Source organism: Sceloporus undulatus, chromosome 1, assembly GCF_019175285.1.
Source record: "Sceloporus undulatus isolate JIND9_A2432 ecotype Alabama chromosome 1, SceUnd_v1.1, whole genome shotgun sequence".
Taxonomy (NCBI): domain Eukaryota; kingdom Metazoa; phylum Chordata; class Lepidosauria; order Squamata; family Phrynosomatidae; genus Sceloporus; species Sceloporus undulatus.
In genome coordinates this window covers 296409661-296422075 of record NC_056522.1, presented here as the reverse complement: position 1 = coordinate 296422075, position 12415 = coordinate 296409661, and the positions used below count along the sequence as shown (strand labels likewise).

The 12415-nt window shown below is 43.9% G+C and overlaps 1 long non-coding RNA gene across 1 annotated transcript in view; it reads right to left on the bottom strand.

Annotated features, from left to right (window-relative positions):
• LOC121923517 overlaps window positions 1-9908 on the bottom strand; it is a 51136-nt gene extending 41228 nt beyond the window's left edge. Inside the window, exon 1 of the long non-coding RNA XR_006102387.1 lies at window positions 9826-9908. This is a non-coding gene — a long non-coding RNA (uncharacterized LOC121923517). The remainder of the gene's footprint in view (window positions 1-9825) is intronic.
• Between the last annotated feature and the right edge of the window lie 2507 nt (window positions 9909-12415).

Genomic DNA, 12415 nt, shown 5'->3' with positions numbered 1-12415 from the left:
TATTATTATTATTATTATTATTATTATTATTATTATTATTATTATTATTACATGAGAGCCAATGCACTTGAGTGGTTTTGGTGTTGGGCTGGGATTCTCTGGGAGATCAGGTTTTGAATCCCCGCTCAGCCACAGAAACTCACTGAGTGACCTTGAGCAAGTCACACTGCCTCAGCCTCTGAGGAAGGCAATGGCAAACTCCCTTTGAATAAATCTTGCCAAGAATATCTCATGATTTTCAGGGTTGCCATAAGTCAGAAATCATTTAAAAGCACACAGCAACATTTCATACTCATACAGTAACATTAAAATCATTTAAAGAGTTTTAAGAATTTAATTTGTTAAATATTTAATTAAATGTTAATTTAATTTGTTAAATATTTGAACTTTAAAAGAGCACTTGGGACATTTTAAAATATTGGATAAAACACCATCATAAATGTTGGTCTGGCCATATATTTTGTGGAGGCATATTACTGGTCAGTGATCCAGGACAACCAGGCAAATGTCTCTTTCTAGAAAGGAATGGTAACAGAATGCTTTGAAATGTGACATACCAATTGTCATCCTGTCCCAGCTGTCTGTCTCCCTCCCTCCATCTCTCTCTCACACATACACACACACATACATACACATGAGAGGGGGCAGAGGTCTGTGTATAAAGAAAATCATTTGCAAGCTGTGGTTACTGTAGTGACTTGAGCTGTCTGTATTTGATACCGAGCAACGGAACATGTGTACATGCATGTTTTTGATAACTTCAGATATTACAAAATGCCATTGTGAGCTCTCTCTCTCTCAAAGTAAACTCCGCTCTTGGCACATCTCTCAAGTACTGAGGGTGTAGTAGCATACAGATTGGGTTCAATTTTATTTTTTAAGGACTAGAAAAAGGAGTTCAGGAACAACAGAGCAAATACAGATACTACATTATGCTATAAAAAAGAGTGTGATATAAAACAATTATTTTTTCCAACATCAGCATTTCTGACATATACTCTGTCTCTGACCTGAGGAAGGTATTAAACCTTTATCTTTTCTAAGCATTTATCAAAACTATTCACATCATTTCTCTAGAAGGAATCTGATTACCTTTTCCCAAGTCTTTGCACTGGCCAACGTTCACTGTTTGACACTTAATGAAATTAACCCTGAACCTATCAGAAATGATTGCCATTGCTATCAGAAATAATATTTTATTTGTATAGATAGGTGCTTCTATGTTTGTGTGCATCAGGCATACAATTTTGTATATTAACCCTTTGAATAGTATCCAGAAATCAAAAGGGAGCCTGTATAGCTTTCTTAAAATTAGCTGAATATGCTCTTATCCAGAGCCTTTATCAAAAGGGGGGAAGGCTTAAAGGTCATTTTGTTCATCCTCATCCATTAGACTTCAGCTGTTATATATGGAGATCCTTGACTGGTAATCTAAGAAAAAGAAATCCAGCATATTTTATTATTCGTAGTATCACATTTATATCACAACCTTCTTCCAAAACATATATGGTTCTTTCTGTCCTTTTCATTTCACAACAACCCTGTGGGGTCAGTTAGGCTAAAAGTCACTGGCTCAACATCACTTAGTGATCCAGTGCACACTGCAGAAATAATGCAGTTTGACACCATGTTAACTGCCCTGGCTCAATGCTAGGGAATACCGGGAACTATAGTTTTGTGAGACACACTGCCATTAAAATACGGAGTCAGTCCGTACTAGGATTAGGAAGGTGTGGTGCTTCCGCACCCCCTAACCCTAGTACGGACTGAGTCCGTACAAAATGGCGGCTCCCCTTCCACATGGGGGCCGCCATGATGACGTCACAACCGCGCCGCCTCTATATGGGGCAGCGCAGATGTGACATCGTCGGTCCGCGCCAGGGCGCCTAGTGCGCCCTTTCCGCGGATCAGGAAGGAGCTCCGTTTCGGAGCTCCTTCCTGGTTTGTGTCACCGCTTTGCACCGCTGGGTGCAGCCTTCAGACGGCTGCGCCCAGCGAAGCAAGGGAGAAAGGGGCCAAGTGGCCCCTTTCTACTTCTCCCCGCCGCCACGGGGTGTCCTTGGGGCTTGAAGCCCCAAGGACACCCCTTTTCAGGCTGCGGGGAAGCGGCATTTTGCCGCTTCCCCGCAGCCTGAAAAGCGGCGGATCAGGGCCTCAGCGGCTGCCGTTCTGGTAGCTGAGGCCCCGATACACCGGGGAAAGGGGCGGGTACAGACCGCCCCAAATGGTGCCACAATAAACTGCATTTCCCCAGAATTTCCTAGCACTGAACCAGGACACTTAAAGCAGTGTCAAACTGAATTATTTCTGAAGTGTTGATTGGACCTGAGTGGAAATTTGAAACCAGAGCACCTTGCCCTGGTCCTGCAGTTCCCCAGTTTATATCCTTTTTGTTCTTGCATATTGATGGTGCCTTGAATCATAAAAAATTGTCCCAGAAACTTTCTACTAATGTTAAAAATAATTAAGAAAATATACGCATCTTCCAGTCAGCAGATCCTCCTCCTCCTCCTCTTCACCTTTTAAATGTGTTATTGTGCTCCAAATGTGGATCCTCTTTTGTAGGCAAAACAAAACTGCCCACACAGGTTTGGACAAAATCCCAAGCATTGCATAAATACAAAAAACTCCTTAGGCAGGGGGAAAAACACAAGAGGGATGCCAAAAGCCCTAATGAGGATTGGCCATAGTCAGTGGACATAAAATGTAGGCTCCCACTGTTGAAGGAGAGGAGAAAAGATAATGAAAGGGAAGGAGAATGGAATAAAATGTCCTGAAAGAGTGGTATTTCATACCACATTTTGTTACAGGTCTCACTCATAATGATTCCAACAGTATTAGTGAATAGCTTTATCTCTGCAACCACCAATAAATAAATAAATAAATAAATAAAAAATAAAGAAGAAGAAGAAGAAGAAGAAGAAGAAGAAGAAGAAGAAGAAGAAGAAAGAAAGAAAGAAAGAAAGAAAGGGGGAAATAAGATGACCAAAGAAGCACACAACCTAAACAAATTCAGGGCCCTCCTGAAAAACTTGTAGGTCCTTCGCTTCCCTCGGCAGGAAGGACTTTAATGGCTTCCTGTTCTGGCTCAAATTCCTTGCTATTATTAAATACATTCATATACCCAACAATAGGACTTAAAGTGGGTTAAAATGATTAGAACCAGTACAGATTAAAATTACACAAGCATGCACATATGTATTAAAAAATAATTTACAGAGTACAAACCATTTAAAGAACAGAATATAAAATGCTGTCAAAACAACAAGGGAATCATCCTGTGTTCCCTAGGGAAGGCGTTTCAAAGTCTAGGAGCAAGCCACTGAGAAGGTCCTTTTCACTGTTCTCACCATATGAGCCTGGGAAGATGGTGAGACAGAGAAAAGAGCCTTTTCTGAAGATCTTAGAACTTAAATAGGATCATAAACAACCTAGACCTGAGCCATGCTAGTTTAAGCCATGTGCTTAAGCATGAACTGACTGTTGGCTCCTGGTTCCCAGATTAATGTCTCCTTTGGTTCAGCAAACTTATCCTTCTGCAAGACCAGAAGAGTCCATTTCCCTATTATGTCTGAAATCTCTATTATATCTGCATTAATTCTTTGTTGCATCTGAAATTGTAGAGCATTTTAATGTATGAAGCAACTATGGTTAATTCAAACAAGCCAAGTTTAAGTTCCTGTCTTGTTTACTATCTATACCTGAAATTAAGGAGCATTATCTGAGCCTGGTCCTAACAAGAACCTTTCTTCCATCCCATGGAGGGAGTGCATCTATCAGACCCATCCTCCCAGTCAAGTTAGACAGCCTCAATCCCATTCCTTTGCAAGCAAGGGGTAATCCTTATCCACCTATTTCTACTGAGCAAGATAAAATCTCCAAAATCCCAAAATTATAGTCATTGGGCCAAAACACACTGCCGTAATAATCTAGTTTCACATGGCCTCAACTACCTGTGTAGATTAATTCACAAAATGATTAATCCTTGTCACTAGAGTACAGGGATGGGCATAGTGTGGGGCACGGGCCACATGTACTCCCAAGGATGTCTTTGAGAATCTCTACAGCAATGTCTTTATGGACCCCAAAGGAAATGAGATGATGCTCCTGGAAGCCTCAAGGGTGAACATTTTTTAGTAAATTGTAAGGCCTCCCTGTCCTGTTTCACATTAAAACAAAATTATCAATTTTTTAAGAACCAGAAGTGGACTTGAAGCCATTTTGGGATTTTGCTTTCATTTTTTGATGGTTTATGTGGCCTCAGAGGGTCCCAAAGCATACAAGTGTCCCCTGGACCTGCTACAGTTGCCCATCCTTGCAATACTGTCATATCCAAAATGACCCAGAGCTTCCTTAAGGAGGTTTTCATGACCAACAATGATGATTACAGAATGCATCATTATATTTTATACACAAAGATTACATGTTTTATTTTATTAATAAGAAAAGAGTATGAATGCATCACATATAGAAAAATATGGATATCAGGACCCAGTATGGTCTTTCTTTAGCCAATGCAACTGTCTTTCTAAACTGAATTCTTCTTTGGTAATAAGATTCTGGCCCAGTCTTTATGTGCATGAACATCACCAAATCTATAATTACTTGATTACTCCTTTCTAGTTTAAAATTGAGCCACTAGATAAATAATCACCATATACTTCAGAACAGAATCCATCTGTGTTGTTTTTTTGCCAACCAGCAAAGACATTTTAAATTTAAATAGGCCTCTGGTCTTTAACTGGGTGTGGCAGAAGCATCTGCTTGCATTACCGAGACCTGGCTAGGGCCTGAAGGGGACGCTGTGTGGGCTCAGGCCCTGCCTGCCGGGTTCTCGGTGAAGGACCAGCGCAGGTTAGGCGGGCGGGGTGTGTGTGTGTGGCCTTGATACATAGGAACACCGTGTCCCTCACCAGGAACCACATCCGACAGACGTCCTACATCGAGTGTATTTACCTGACCCTAAAGGCTAGAGACAGTCTAGGGATTCTGTTAGTGTATCGGCCACCCCGTGCATTAGCGGACTCCCTTAACGAGCTGACACAGCTGGTCGCTGAGCTGATATTGGAGACGCCCAGGCTACTTGTCCTGGGTGACTTCAATATCTCCCTCATGACCAGCTATGTTCCATCTGGTGTGGCTCGGGAATTCATGGATACCATGACGGCCATGGGCCTGTCTCAGCTGATACAGGGTCCTACGCATTGTGCAGGTAATACTCTCGATTTGGTCTTCTGTTCGGATGCGGAAAATCCGTGGGCGGAAATAGTTAATGTTTCTCCCTTGTCATGGACGGATCATTTCCTGGTAGAGGTGAAAATCAAGGCCTCTACCCAGATCCCCCCCGGGGGTGGTGGACCTATTAGGATGGTCCACCCTCGAAGGCTGATGGAACCCAAAAGGTTCCAAGAAGCTTTAGAGGGGTACATGGTTGGAAGCGACGGCGACTCTGTTGATGCCCTCACCGGTATTTGGAATACCGGTCTTTCTAGGGCTATACACAGTATCGCTCCCAAGCGCCCTCTCAGGCCTGCTTCCAAATGTAAGCCTTGGTATACGGAAGATCTCCGGGCAAGGAAGCGGGTACTGCGACAGCTAGAGTACCGTTGGCGGAAACACCTTTGCTTAGACGACAAGGCTCTCCTAGCCCAACTGTTAAAGGACTACAGAGAAGCGATACGAGCAGCAAAGAATTCGTTCTATGGTGCTCGTATTGCGTCCGCAGAGTCGTGTCCGGCAGAGTTGTTCAGGGTGGTCAGGGAGCTAACTCAGCTCCCTCCCACCCTGAACCAGATCCTTGAACCTACTAAGGCCTGCTGTGACTTATTTAACGACTTTTTTGCGGATAAAACCTCTCGCATAAGCGAAGGTCTGAACACCGACATTTTAGCAGAACCTAGGGTAGAGGTGTCCAGAGCCTCCGTGGACTTTATTAAACTGGATCGGTTTGAGTCGGTGAGTACCGAGGATGTGGACAAGATCCTCGGAAGTGTTCGGAAGACAACCTGCTCTCTCGATCCCTGTCCCTCGTGGTTAGCGGCCCAGGGGGGACCGGCGGTAACAACCTTGTTACGCCGGATAGTTAATACATCTTTGAGGGATGGGCAATTTCCATCACAACTGAAACTGGCCATAGTAAAACCTATTCTAAAAAAGCCCTCCCTCGACCCCCTGGTTCATAATAATTATCGGCCTGTTTCGCTGCTACCATTTTTGGGAAAGGTGATCGAGAGGGCGGTTGCAATCCAGCTTCAGACGGTCTTGGATGAAACGGATTATCTGGATCCATTTCAAACTGGCTTCCGGGCGGGTTACGGGGTTGAGACGGCCATGGTCGCCTTGGTCGATGATCTCCGTCTGGGCATCGACAGGGGAAGCGTGTCCCTGTTGGTGCTCTTGGACATCTCAGCGGCTTTCGATACCATAGACCATGGTATCCTTCTGGGACGCCTGGCAGAGGTGGGAATCGGGGGCACTGCGCTCCAGTGGTTCTGGTCCTACCTCTCTGGGAGGTCCCAGATGGTGCAGCTGGGAGATGTGTGCTCCGATGAGCGGGCCCTTAAAACTGGGGTCCCTCAAGGAGCCATTCTGTCTCCCATGCTATTTAACATTTACATGAAACCGCTGGGAGAGATCATCCGGAGACATGGGGCGCGGGGTTATCAGTACGCTGATGACACCCAAATTATTTTCTCTATGTCTCCGACTGATGCAGTGACCAGGGATGGGGTCTCTCCTCTCGTGGCCTGTCTAGAGTCAGTAATGGGCTGGATGAGGGAAAACCGACTCAAGTTGAATCCAGAGAAAACAGAGGTACTAGTGATAGGTTCCCCTGGTCCAGGAATGGCGGTGGTTCCATCTGTCCTGAACGGGGTCACGCTCCCTGTGAAGGACTCCGTGCGCAGTCTGGGGGTGCTTCTTGACTCGTCGCTGCACCTGACTGCTCAGGTGAATGCGACGGTCAAGAGCGCCTGTCATCAGCTTCAGCTTATTCGCCAGCTGCGCCCATACCTGGCCCAGAGGGACCTAGAAACTGTTGTACATGCTCTGGTAACCTCGAGACTGGATTTCTGCAATGTACTCTACACGGGGCAACCCTTATACCAAACTCGGAAGCTGCAAATGGTGCAGAACATGGCAGCCCGGCTGGTCACTGGCGTTTCCAGGACCAGCCATATAACACCGATACTTAAAGATCTCCATTGGCTGCCCATTCGCTTCCGGGCTCAGTATAAGGCATTGGTAATTATCTATAAAGCCCTAAATGGCTTGGGCCCAGGATACCTAAAGGACCGCCTCTCCCCGTACATTCCGCCTCGCACCCTCAGAACGTCTGGGCAGCAATTACTGAAGGTGCCTGGGGCGAGATTATCCTCCACTATACGGAGGACATTTTCCACTGCTGCCCCAGCCCTTTGGAATACGCTGCCCACTGAGCTCCGCTCGACTACCACCCTGGCCCAATTCAGGAAGGACCTGAAAACCTTCCTGTTCCAACAGGCATTCCCCGAATAAAATCCTGTGGGCCTCCCTCCTCTTCCGTGGCCAAGAGGTTGGGCTATGGGGCTTTTTTGCCTGTTATTTTTATTGTGTAAGATGGCTTTTGATACACTGTATTTTAATGTTTTAATGTTTTATGTATGGATGTTTTAACTTTTGTTGTAAGCCGCCCTGATCGCAGGAAGGAGCGGGATAGAAATAAAAACTTTATTATTATTATTATTATTAATGGGATATGCTGTGCTATGTTTTATATGTATTTTAAAATACATATAACTGTCATATGTTTTTAATAAGATTGTCTATTTAATTTTTGTAAACTTCTGTACCATAATCCACTTGGAGGCCCACTGTGAAGAATTTGCACGGCATTTTGCAGATGAAATCACTCAAATCCACTCTGACTTGGATGCAATAGTTGATACAGTGTCAATGAATATAACCTTGGCACCTATCTGTCCGGCATTCATGGATACTTTTCAACTTGTCCAGCCTGATGATATGGACAGGATTCTTGAAGAGGTGAAAGCCACCGCAGGTGTCTTAGATCTTTACCCTTCCTGGCTGATTAAACAGGCCAGAAGGGGATTGGCTGAGTGGGTGAAGGAGGTAGTCAATGCCTCCCTTTCACAAGGCAAAGTCCCAATGTGCCTAAAAGTGGCAGTTGTGAGACCTTTGTTATATAGCCATCCCTGAATCCCAGTGTAATGGATAATTATAAACCAGTGTCCAATTTACCATTTTTGAGCAAGGTACTGGAATATGTGGTGGCTTCCTAACTCCAGGGTTTCTGGATGAAACGGATTATCTAGATCCATTTCAATCTGGTTTCAGGCTTGTATATGGAACAGAGACAGCCTTGGTCACCTTGGTGGATGACCTACGCAGGGAACTGGACAGGGGCAGTGTGTCCCTGTTGGTTCTACTGGACCTCTCAGCGGCTTTCAATACCATCAACAATGGTATCCTTCTGGGCCGCCTCTTTGAGATGGGACTGGGAGGCAATGTTTTCCTGGAGAGGTGAACCCAGATGGTGGTACTGGGGGACTTCTGCTCGACCCCCTGGCCATTGTCCTGAGGGGTTCCTCAGGGTTCTGTGCTATCCCCTATGCTATTTAACATATACATGAAACCACTGGGAGAGGTTGTCCAGAGTTTTGGGGTGTGGTGTCATCAATATGCAGATGACACTCAATCAACTCTACTACTCCTTCCTACCTCAATCCCAGGAGGCTATTCTGGTCCTAAACCAGTGTCTGTCTTCAGTAATGGACTGGATGAGGGCGAACAAGTTGAAGACACACGTTCACAGTTTGGGGGTACCCTTGTACTCAGCTTTGAACCTGGAGGCCCAGGTCTCTGCTGTGACCAGGAGTGCTTTCGCACATTTAAAACTTGTGCACCAGCTGTTCCTGTTCCTTGAGACGCCAGATCTGGCCATGGTGGTACATGGTTACATCCCATTTGGACTACTGTAATGGGCTCTACATGTGGCTGCCTTTGAAGAGTGTTCGAAAAATTCAGCTGATTCAAAGAGCTGCTGCCAGGCTCCTAACAGGGACAGATTACAGAGACCACACAATGCTCCTGCTGAAACAGCTTCATTGACTGCCAGTTTGTTTCTGGGCACAATTCAAGGTATTGGTTATTACCTATAAAGCCCTATATGGCTCAGGTCCACACTATTTGGCAGACCGTATCTCCTTGTATGAACCGTCCGGACTCTGAAATCCTCTGGAGAGCCCTCCTCTCTGTCCCAACACCAACACAAGCACGGTTGATGGGGACGTGAGAGAGGGCCTTCTTGGTGGCTGCACTAGACTCTGGTACTCCCTGCCCAGGGAGATCAGAATGGCTCACTCCTTGGTGTTCACACAGACCTTTAAGGAATTGTTATAAGGACAGGTTAGGATGTTGTACCATTTCAAAAAGTTTTATATATATATATAGATAGATAGAGAGAGAGAGAGAGAGAGAGAGTTTTATCTTTTTAAAATGCATTTTATTCTTTTCATAACTATCTGTTTTAATACTGTAATAATTTAATTCCTTTTTAATGTACTTTTTCTATGTTTTTAATTGTACTGTTTTTTAATGCTGTGAAGCTACTCTGAGTCCCAGTTCTGGAAAAAGAGCTGGATACAAATAATAATAATAATAATAATAATAATAATAATAATAATGTTTAACTGTATTTTGCTTTGATATTAGATCAAAGCTCCCACATTGGGAGAAAGACAAGATATTATATATATATATATATATATATATATATAGAGAGAGAGAGAGAGAGAGAGAGAGGGGGGGGAAACAGTTGCAGCCCACCTCATATTCTTCAGTTTTCAGAGTGCCTCAAACTTTCCTTTCTCTGAATCAGGTCCTTAAATGGCAGCTCCAACTTTGTTATGATGAATACTCTGTATTCTAATTGTTTGGTGAAAAATATTGCTCAGTGACTACATAAACAATTTTAATTGGCTCCGAAGCCCAAAATGTGCTTTTTTGTTTGGCTGCCAAGGCTGCTTTCTCACTCGCTAATTATGCTGAGTTCTAGCTTTTAGCAAAAACAGGAAATAAAGCATCCATTACTCAAATGACAACTTCACACCCAGCCTGCATTTCAACATCCATTGTGTAATTTCCTACTCCTGGGCCCAGTTAAGAGCTAAACACATTTTAAAAACAAGCAACCCCTCTATGCAAGGGCCATGCTACGGTTCATGCTACCCATTAGTAGACTGCAGTGTGTGCAATTTTAGAAACACTCCAAAGAAGTCTGCTGCACACCCAGCGTGCATCCTTGATGCAGAAGTCATTATCTCCCAGTACGGTTCCTTCTGCCTACCTATTTTCAATAAATAAGCCCACCGCAGGACTATCTCAGCCGCTAGGAAAGACAACAGGTGAAACTGCCCTGTGGGATTGCGAGCCACTGTCCTTCAGGGATAACCTCTTTCTCCATTTTCTCTCAACAAAGGGTCACTGTCAAGCATCAGCCACCTTGCCTACAGCCCCTCATAGATTCAGCAGATTTACTCAGCTCAAGCTAGCAACAAAGAAATAAATTATTGACTGTTTTACACAGCTATAATGGGACAATTGTTCTCAAGGGAAGTGTCTGCTTTTTAAGTGAGAGCTCAGAACAGGAAGGAAGCAAACAAGCAAGCAAGCAGCCATGACCTCTTGGAGATGGAGGGAGGTTTGAGGACACTGGACAGAGCTTGTCCTTCTCTGGCACAGCAAATTACTGAAATGTGCAAGGAGAAAACTGCACTGCAAAAAAGCAGATAACTGACACTGTTGATCTGAACTTTGTAATGGAGGATAGGACTGTACTATGGTAGCATTTTAATGAAGGACTTGGTACAGTTGTTTGAGGTTTCTTTTCTGACTATGATGTTGCTGCTTTTTAAAATGTGTTGGCTGATGATGCATACCTAGCCAAATTGCAATTAGCTTTCAGGAGCTTAGGATAAAGATGGATGTAATATTCTTAACAGAGGTCACAAATGAGCATGCTGTTTAAAGATTTTAATTCTCCTTTGTTTACACTCATAATTGTGTGGGATAATTTCTTATCATGCTGCATGCCATGAAAAGGTTGGACCTAAAAATGTGTTAGTTTCTACATCACTCTGTGTTGTTTTTGTTGGCATAGGGTAACACAGCTATTCCTCTCCTGGGAATTTAACACAATATAGTCTCTAGCTTACTAGTGACTCCCTATTAACCTTTCCAGCAGGTAAAGCCATGGCATTTCAGCTGATGAAAGAATTCTAGATGAACAGATTAAAAATAAACAAAAAATAATTGTTTACTACCTACACAGTGCATCTATTTTGAAGTTTACTATCTTTCCCTTGTGAAAAACCCACAAGATTCCTCAAGCTAGCCCACTCTGTCATATTACAGTTAGATTGTGGATTATGTGCATTGCACCAGTTCTTATTTTTCACTGTGTGAAAGTTGAAAAATTAATATGGGGGAACAGTATGTTTTTAGTAGCATGTTACATATAGCTGCTCCTGCCTTCTCATATCCAATTAATACAATGCCTTTGTTACAGCAGTCATTCCCAGCATGACCAGTACTTTATCCTTTTCATGATGCAGCTGCAAATGTTAAACTTGACTCAACTATAATCCCTTTCTGTGTTCCTTCCAATATCCCACAAACTGTGACTCTATTTTTGCCACACCCACCATGATATCATGGGGACATGAGTGTCTTCTCATTAGCAAAATATCGCCTTTGTCTGTTTCCCTCCGCCCCAGTTCTGGCGTTAGTTAGATTACTTCCAGTTGCCTTGCCTAGTTAGCCTTCATTACAATGGATGCCCCTGTAGACACACTAGGTTATATCTTAAAAGAGAATGTGCAGGAAGTGGGGAGGTGCAGTTATTACACTCCATGGAATCCATTTTCCAGTACCCATTCCTGGAGGGTAGCTCATGTTCCACATAATGCCAGTAGAGCAGGCCAGCAATGTGCTGCTCTGTGTTTGCAAGGCACAATGATATCATGGGGGCATACAAAAAGTGTGAAGAAAAGGGGCCAAATATGGCAGGCTAGAACTGCTCAAGACATCTCCACTATGGAAGTAATTTTATCATTTAAAGAGTGTAGGAACAAGCTGTGATGACATATTGTGCAATGGAAGGAAACATCATAACAACAAGTGATGTCCTCCAAGGTTGCCTGGGGTGGGGGCAATGGAGCCACCTAACTCACAATAGTTATGCCTGCTCCTTCTGACTGCAAATGGTGGTAATGGTGAGTGAACTCCATTTTGGAACCCCAAGCTCAGAGAAGGGCTATGAACAAACTGGGTGGAAGGGAGGCCTCAAATGAGGGTACTATGATTCAGCAAGAGCCCTCTCATCCTCATAACACTCCCATTTCGGAAATCTATATTT